The sequence below is a fragment of the Bubalus kerabau genome, chromosome 2 (genome assembly GCF_029407905.1).
Source record: "Bubalus kerabau isolate K-KA32 ecotype Philippines breed swamp buffalo chromosome 2, PCC_UOA_SB_1v2, whole genome shotgun sequence".
Classification (NCBI taxonomy): domain Eukaryota; kingdom Metazoa; phylum Chordata; class Mammalia; order Artiodactyla; family Bovidae; genus Bubalus; species Bubalus kerabau.
The window spans coordinates 79,635,291-79,644,592 of NC_073625.1; positions in this window are offsets into that span (position 1 = coordinate 79,635,291).

Consider the following 9,302-nt stretch of genomic DNA (forward strand, 5'->3'; position numbering starts at 1 on the left):
GTAATTTCCTCAGTTCTGTTTTGTCACAAAAAAAATTTGAAGCAATGGACAGACCAGTGTTACAGCCCCATGCAATTTCCTTGGACGGACCACTGTTACAGCTCAGTTTTATTTAGAAAGCAAAGGAAAATACATCCTCCAGGCATGAGCACAGGCCAACCCAAAAGACTTGAAGAGAAGAGTAGACCCCAGCCCAATTTTGGCTCCTCTTTTTTTATATATATATTATTTTTCTCTTCCCCCTGAGCCTGTCCTATGAAAACTGGGCTAGCCAGGAGGGCTGTTTGTTTTACCTGAGGTCCTTGATCCAGTCTTTGAACCTTCCTTTGTTCTATTTTCGCGGGCTTTTCCCTGTTTTGTCTTTTAGCCACCACCATTTTGGACTACTTTTTCCTATTTAACTATCTAACAGATCCCTGAGTCCAGAAGATCCTCTGGAGAAGGGAAAGGTACCCACTCTAGTATTCTTGCCTGGAGAAACTCATAGACAGAGGAGCCTGGCAGACTATAGTCCATGGGGTCGCAGGGAGTTGGCATGACTGAGGGGCTAATGCTTTCACTTTAAGACCTCAGCAAATATTTTTCAGTTATTATAATCAACCAATGAACAAGAATTACTGGTAGTATGACACAGGATGGAAAGATCTGAGAGGAGGGTGTTGGGGAGCAGAATTCAGGCAAGACACTGAGCTTGACAGGGAGACACATCCATGAGAAACTTTAGGCTGACAGGAAAACCATAAACATGCATTTTTGGCTCCATTTTCATTTCCTATCTTTAATGCTTACAATAAGATTTAAAATAGTACTGCTCACATTTTAAAAATGCAGACACTGAAAAACAAGTAAAATAAAAAAGCCAATGTTATACAGATAGAAAGTAGCCATGCTAGGATTCACACTCAAAATTGTTCTATTCTACTGTTCACGCCGTTTGACTAAGCTGTGCTTCAACAAGCAAACGTGGATCCCCATGTGCATATGGAGAAAGCACACTGTCAAAACTGAGTAGAGATGTTGAATAAAGGCTACTGAAGCATGGACTAGAAACTTCAAAATCTTCCGAAGATATTTTTCAAATCTTAACTCTGTTATTTTCCTAGTGCTTTAAAATGACATAAAAATCCTAAATACTCTATTGCAACATAGTTAGGTACCAAAATTGTTCTAGACTGTAGTGCACTGATGACTCTACCCACAGACCTTCGTCCAGAGAAGTTGCTAAGCCTGGAAATAGAGTAGGATCCTTTAGTACAAAAATGCAAAAGCATATACCTCTGTACCTTCAAGAAAATTTCCTTCCAGGGAGCTTACCTCCAAGCCAGGTTGTTGTCAGACAAGATTATTAATTAAGGAAGGGAGTCATCAGATTCAACCGGCCCCTACTTCTAATGAGTTCTTCCATCTCTCAGCCTCTCTTAGCATCTTCCCTTTCTCTTTCCTACATCCCATCACCTCCTCTGAAGGTGTCACGTTGTCATCAGGTGTGCAGTGCTCTGTTCTGCAGTCCCCGATCAACTGCAAAATGCCCCATTCCTTTTTATTCCCCTGATATTATCAGAAATAATTAATTTACCCCATTCTTTCTGAGATATGCTTTCTTCAGTCTTTATTTAGGCTAGGTCAGTTGCTAACAACTAATCTTTGATCTATTCATGTAAATCAGTTTAAATTTAAAGTTCTCTGTTAATTGACCTTATGCATTAGTAATCATAAGTCTTGAAATAAACAAAACCAATAGAAGGGCATATAAGCTCTTTACTATTAGTTCACATAATTATGGAGGCTGGTGAGCCCCAAGGTCTGCAGGTGATTGGCAAACTGGAAACCCAAGAGATCTGATGATGTGTTTCTCGTCCAAAAGTCCGCAGTTTCAAGACCCAGGAAAGCTGTTTCAGATCAAGTCAGGAGGTGGGAAAAATCCAACATCTCATTCAAAAGATGATTAGACAGAAAATATTCTCTCTTATTCAGTTTTTATTTTTTTATTCAGGCTTTCAACTAGTATAATGAGGTTTACTCTGTATTATAGAGAACACTTTCATGCCCATGCTCAGTCACTCAATCATGTCCAACCACTTGCACCATGGACTGTAGCCCACCAGGCTTCTCTGTCCATGCCTTTCTCTAGGCAAGAATACTGGAGTGAGTGATCACTTTCTTCTCCAGGGGATCTTCCTGACCCAAGAATCAAATCCATGTCTCTTATGTCTCTTGCATTGGCAGGTGGATTCTTTACCACTGTGCCACCTAGGAAGCCCCAGGGCAATTTGTTTTACTCAATATACCAATTTAAATGGTAATCTTATCCAAATCAGCCTTACAAAAATACCCAGAATAATATTTGACCAGATATTTGGGCATTACATGGCCCAGTCAAATGACAAATAAAATAACCATCACATCTTAGCAAAAGAATTTCATGTAAACCCCTTGGGATATCAATTTTTAGTACTAAAGTTGTTTTCCTACAAGCATCCTTAAATGCAGTGAGACAAAATGAACAAACAAAAATGTATACTCAGAAGCCCATTCTTCTTTATGAATTGCCAGTCAAAAGTATGACCATATTGTTATGATAATAAGACCTATGAAATATTTAAATACCAACAAGCTCAGTTAGAATTAGAGAATAATGGGTGAAAGTATGAGAGTTTTAATACTGGAGTGGGTAGTCTTTCCTGTCTCCAGGGGATCTTCCCAACCCAGGGATTGAACCCAGGTCTCCCACATTGCAGGCGGATTCTTTACCATCTGAGCCACCAGCAAAGCCCTGAAAAATGATAGGTCTTGTTAAAAAAAAAAAAAAACATGAAAACCTTTAACCTTACTCAAGAGATTTAAAAATATCCTTTTTCTTTGTAAATAATATAATTTCATACATACAAAAGTGATTCATCTTTTTAATATGAGCTTCCCTCATAGCTCAGTTGGTAAAGAATCCACCTGCAATGCAGGAGACCTGGTTTGATATCTGGGTCATGAATATCTGCTGGCAAAGGGATAGGCTACCCACTTCAGTATTCTTGGGCTTCCCTTGTGGCTCAGCTGGTAAAGAATCCACTGCCTGCAATGCGGGAGACCTGGGTTTGAGCCCTGGGTTGGGAAGATTCCCTGGAGAAGGGAATGGCTACCCACTCCAGTATTCTGGCCTGGGGAATTCCATGGACTGTATAATCCATGGGGCCGCAAAGAGTCAGACATGACTGAGAGACTTTCACTTTTGTATTTCATTATACTTCTTCTGTTCATTTGATTCAAGGGCAGAGAAACAAAGAAAAATCATACTTGCCCTATTAAACTCATAGTAGTATTTTCTGTGATAACAAGGCTTTCATATACCTTTTAAAAATCATAATTTTCTGTGTTATCCTGCATTGTTAGAATTACCTAGTATGGAGTCTGTTTTAGAAATCTCTGTCAAGAAATTTGTAATGCAATCATTGCCTACACTGCTCTAAATGGAATGTTTTATCTTCTATTCAGAGATTTCAATTGCTCTCTTAAGAATCAGAGATTGTTTTCTCTTCACACAGCCTCTCAGCATTTATTAAGTTTCAGTGTCCAGAGGTTTAACCGTGAATGAGACAGTTAAATGAAATGAAGCTGTCTTCTTGGTCTAAGTGGCATTTCTTGCCTACTTCAATTTCTTCTGTTTCTTCATGTGTTTGTGTGTGAACTTCAGTGAAGCTGATACTACGACATTAAATAAAAGTGCTGTAATTTTCAGGGTTTCATTGTTCACAAATGTTTATCCTAGGCATTTATTTCTAAAGCTAAACCTTTCTACTCATCATTCCCTCCTCTTCCCATTTCTTTCTTCTTCAACAATCTATGTTTACTTTCAACATTGAGGTGGGAGAATTAAATGTCCCTATAATGTCCTGAGAATGACTATCTTTATTTTACTTTTTTTTTTCCCCCTCTTTGAATATACAAAAGTCCATTTGAATATATAAGTTGACTATGTCCTAAACTTACTCCCCAAATATCACCCATGCAACTTATTGAAAAGAAGGTAAGACAAATTTGAACTTATTGCTTACCATGGTGGAGGTAGAAAACAAATCTTACCCAAACCGCCTTGTGGTGGAGAAGATCAAGTCAGAATTTACTGAAAATTGGATGTTTCAAACAAACATTTGTTCGTTTCAAACAAAATTTGGATAATCAAACCCTTCGCCTGGTCAGTAGACTCTGAAATAATAAAGTCGAGATAATGAGGACAGGAATAGCACAAAGTCCTATTAACATTAACAATAGGATGTAGTTTCAGATCTTAGTATCTCGGCTGACTTTATGGCAAAGATATAGTTATTAGTTCTCAAATAGCCAAAAAATGCTTATGCTTCCTTATGTGAATTTGTTTCATATCCAAAGTGAATACAGAGTATTTGAAATTCAATGTAACTTGCTTCCATAATAAAATATGTGTCCAATAATGAGGCTACTTTTGAAATTGGTATTCACAAAATCAAATACATATCCTATCATTCTTTTTGATAAGATTTCCATTTTTCTGTGAACTTTGATTTATTCCTAGTTTACTTAGAGTCATTACATAGTCAGTGCTTTCACATCTTTCCATAGTGTACTTTTATTCAATTATCTTCCAGGAAAACCTCTTATTTTATTATTTTCCCATTTTACTGTAACATATACTACACTAAAAGTACTTATGTAATATCTGTCTTTCATTTATTCAATTATATCATTCAGAAAGTCAAAAATACTGTGTACTTAATATAAACTAAAGTATGGGCATGAAGAGGGAAGTCAGCCATATCTCCACCCTCACAGAATATTCAATTCAGTAGTGAGACTATATCCATTCTCTGGGACAAGAAAATTTGGATTATTTTCAAGGAAAAATGGGGAAGGATAAGTAGATAATTTTCCCACTTCATGGAGGAGGTGGCTTTGTGTTGTCTTGAAAATGGGTTGATATTTCTCTGTAGAACAAGGGATAATAACTTGAAACAAGGCGTGTTTATTTGAAGCATGAGTTAGTATTGAAAGAATGTTGGTGATATTTTGAATATAGCTATGATCAAATAGAAAATATTTTCAAAGAGCAAGAAAAATGTTCTCAAACAGTCATTTTAAAGGCAAATCTCAGATATACTGAAGCAAGTATTTGATTTAATAGGCTATTTCTACCTTTTCATGTTTATCACTTAGTACCTTCCTCTGGGGAGTGTGTGAACATTTGATACATATATGCATTAAATCTACTGATTATTTGATGAACTATATTCCAGATGCTTACTCAAATAAAATATTCCTAAATTTGGCATGATAGAACTAAGTAAAAGGGTCACTTCTGACAACTTAAAGTGTTTCTGATTGAACTTCAAATGTGGTTCCTATCAGCTGGTATACTTACCACAGTGGAGGAAATATTTCACATTTACTCCTTCCAGTCAAGCAGGAACATCAAAATGGTATCACATCAAAATAGGCATAATTTATAGGAAAAGTAATAACTGATGCTTCCTTAGGTTGTTGAAGGGATATAAGTTGGTAAAAGGAGTAAAGTAATGCTGCTTTTTCCTTCATGTTCTCTACATTTTTCCATGAACTACATTAAACTTTGTCCCTCAAGTGACCTTGAATATTTAACCACCTGCTCAGTTTAATCGGGAAATGCACAGACTCTGAAAAGCTGCCTGGATAAGGCCTAACAAGAGTATGCTTCCCACATATGTAAAGTTTACTGCACAGGCTGAGGGAATGAGGGAATTGCTCAGCTGCTGGCAAATATGTCTAGTCCTAAAAACTTGGGAAAGTGATTCTAAATGAGCTAACAGTTTTTAAGGCCTAACTCTAACTGTATTTTATTAAAGTGAGATTTAGAATATCATTCTCTTGGGTGGGATTGTCTTTTCAAGGGAGACTATATAAAAATTGTGGAGAGTTTTGCTTTATTAGTGAGTCACTGATTTCCTTGTATACTCTCTTGAATGTTTATATAGAGCTAGAACCCTTGTTAGAACAAAAGTGAAAAATTATGTGTATGTATATCTGTTAATATGTATATCCTAAATATATATTCTTGGATCGGGAAGATCCACTGGAGAAGGGATAGGCTACTCTAGTATTCTTGGCCTTCCCTTGTGGCTCAGCTGGTAAAGAATCTCCCTGCAAGGTGGGAGATTCCTAGGTTGAGAAAATACCCTGGAGAAGGGAAGGGCTACCTACTCCAGTATTCCGGCCTGGAGAATTCCATGGACTGTATAGTCCATGGGGTCGCAAAGAGTCAGACATGACTGAGTGACTTGCACTTCACTTTATGCATATTTCACTTCAAATATATATATATATAATTTATATATATATATAAATGTATACATATAATGGTAGTTATTTAGAAATACTGAGTAATCTATATCTTGAAGTTGACTTTATCTCCTTAAACAGATCAATAATATATGATTATGATGTTTTATCCCTTGATGTAAAAGTGCATGTAACTCACATATTTGTGTAATTTCAATGGTTATTCAAAGTTTAATAGTTAAAGCACTATAATTCATCTTACAATGATATGTTATTCTGATACCTCCAAAGTAACTTTATAGGATCTGTACATTATTAATTGTGTTGTTATTTTCTGTATGGTGGAAGTAACAGCTGAAGGCAAACACATTTAGAAAACAATACCAATATACTTTTTATTTCTAAGTTGTGTGTCTGACTTTAGTAGAACTGTCGTGCCAAGTGAAATATAGGAAAATAACTGCAAGATTATCTAAGTAACAAGTTTACATTAATATGTTAATTGTGGGAAATAGCAAATATCTTGTATAAGTATCACATTTTAAAGTCAGGGATAAATGTAGTTTTCATCAAAAATTCAGACTTAAATGGTATTCTCACAATTTTATTTATTTGAAGAATCAGAACTTGACTTGATCTTCTTGTTTTTTTTTCTCAGAGTTAAATTGGTGCTGCTATTGTTATTATTTAGGGCTTCCCAGCTGGCCCAGTGGTAAAGAATCCGCCTGCAATGCAGGAGATCCAGGTTCGATCCCAGGGTCAGGAAGATTCCCAGGAAAAGAAATGGCAACCTGCTCTAGTATTCTTGCCAGGAGAATCCATGGACAGAAAAGCCTGGTGGGCTACAGTCTATGAGGTCTCAAAGAGTCATCCACAACTGAAGCGACTTAGCATGCACACATTGTTATTTTTATTTTTGTTTTCTTACTTTCTGTTTTGGAATGTAATGCACAGACAGTGGCAAAAGGGTAAAATACTAATGTTACTTCCACAGTATCCAGATCATTTACATGTCTTTTTAGTATTTTTAATGTTATGACTTAAGGAGAAAATCACCTTCTGTCTAAAGTGACTGAATGACCATGTCAAACCCAGCTTAACTTTTCAAATAATGTATTATCTGGATCTACTGCATCCATGCAGTTCTGGTCATTAATAAACTTGAATTGCTCTTCCTCAAAGATCAAATAACATGCTATATTGATGCTTATAGACTCATGTGAAATTTTAACTTAATACTAGTGAGTTCCACCTGGGCTTCCCTGGTGGCTCAGACAGTAAAGAATCAGCTGCAACGTGGGAGACCTAGGTTCGATCCCTGGGTTGGGAAGATCTGGAGAAGGGAACAAGCTACCCACTCCAGTATTCTTGCCTGGAGAATCCCATGGACAGAGGAGGCTGGCAGGCTACAGTCTGTGGGGTGGCAAAGAGTTGGATACAGCTGAATGACTTTCACTTAGTGAGTCCTTAAGTAGACTTTTTTTAAGGCAATCTACACTGTTTTCTTGTTTTTCTACCCCAATGGGTTTTTAAATGTTTTATGTCTACACTACAACCATGTTCCACTGGATCTTCTCTAGGGTGAGTGCTAATCTACTCTTAGGGAATTTCTAATAGCAGAATTTGTTGCACCTGTCATTTTTCTGGATAATATTTTTGCTTATTTTTTTCTTCTTTAAATAACAGGATAAAAGGCATATCTCATAGACTAGAAGAATTTGAAAGTTCAGCCCACCCTTGACAAACTTGAGCAGCTTTTGTAACTCAGGAGAAATATGCAGCAGGATCCCATCCTATTAGAACACTTCAGAAAAGAATCTCAGTTATGCAACTGCCCCCATCTGAATTGCAATGTGGGAAACTTTATGAAAATAACAATTGCTTCTAAATTTCATGTTTCCTTCCATCTATTCTTGCCCCTTCAACTTCATCCCTCACTCCTTTATTTCGCATGCAAATACTCATAACTTTAAAGCTTAAAGGACATAATTTTGTCCTTTATTTTTCAGTTTAATTAATTCTGAATGATACTTGGCATCAAACATTTTTTTTTCAGTAAGTTGTTATATCATAGTGAATCATTCTTAAAACATTTTTGGTTTCTTTTCCCTTGTATCTTGTTTTTCCCCTAAGTTGCACTCATTTCAAAATATGTTCGGTTATAGTATTTCAATGTAATTTGATTTCTTTGTCAATGGTAAAGTGCACTCATTAGATGGCTTTCTTGCTTAGTTTTTTTCTTTCCACTCAATATTTTTTTCTAATCTAGTTCCAAAATCAATGGATTTGACGTTAGTGAAGGATTAAGCAATAAATTACTTATCCTTGTTTTATTGTGGGCTTCCCTCTTAGCTAAGATGGTAAAGAATCTGTCTGCAATGCAGGGGAGACCCTAGTTAGATTTCTGGGTCAGTAAATCTGCTGAAGAAAGGATAAGCTACCCACTCCAGTATTCTTGGTCTTCCCTCATGGCTCAGCTGATAAAGAATCCTCCTGCAATGGGGGTTTTATAATAATTGTACTACTTGAATTCTACAAATAAAAATGTTTGTATTGATTAATTTTGTTTTGAAGAGAGAAGAGAATACCAAATCTTTAATTTCAATAAATCTTAAATTATTTTTGGCTCAAGAGGGATGCAAATATACATAACTATATATGTACTTTTTTCTTAATTGAAATCTAAATGCAAATATAATCCTTTACTTTTAAATATAATTTTAGGAGGATATTATGAATCAGGAATGAAACAGATTTATAGTGTTTGATGTATCAACTTTAAAAATATACCTATTTAATGTTCAAGTATGTGATATAATGAAAGAGGTTTTTATCTTTAGATAAACTGACATAACAAAATTATTGTTTTATAGTGGTTAAATTATCCAATATTTATAAAGTCATTGATTCATATACGAAATTTTAAAAAATTAGTTATTCATATTCAAAATATATCTAACGAAAGTTCTTACCTATTTCAGAGGCAAAGAAGTATGTGCACATATTTTTGTGTGCATGTGTAT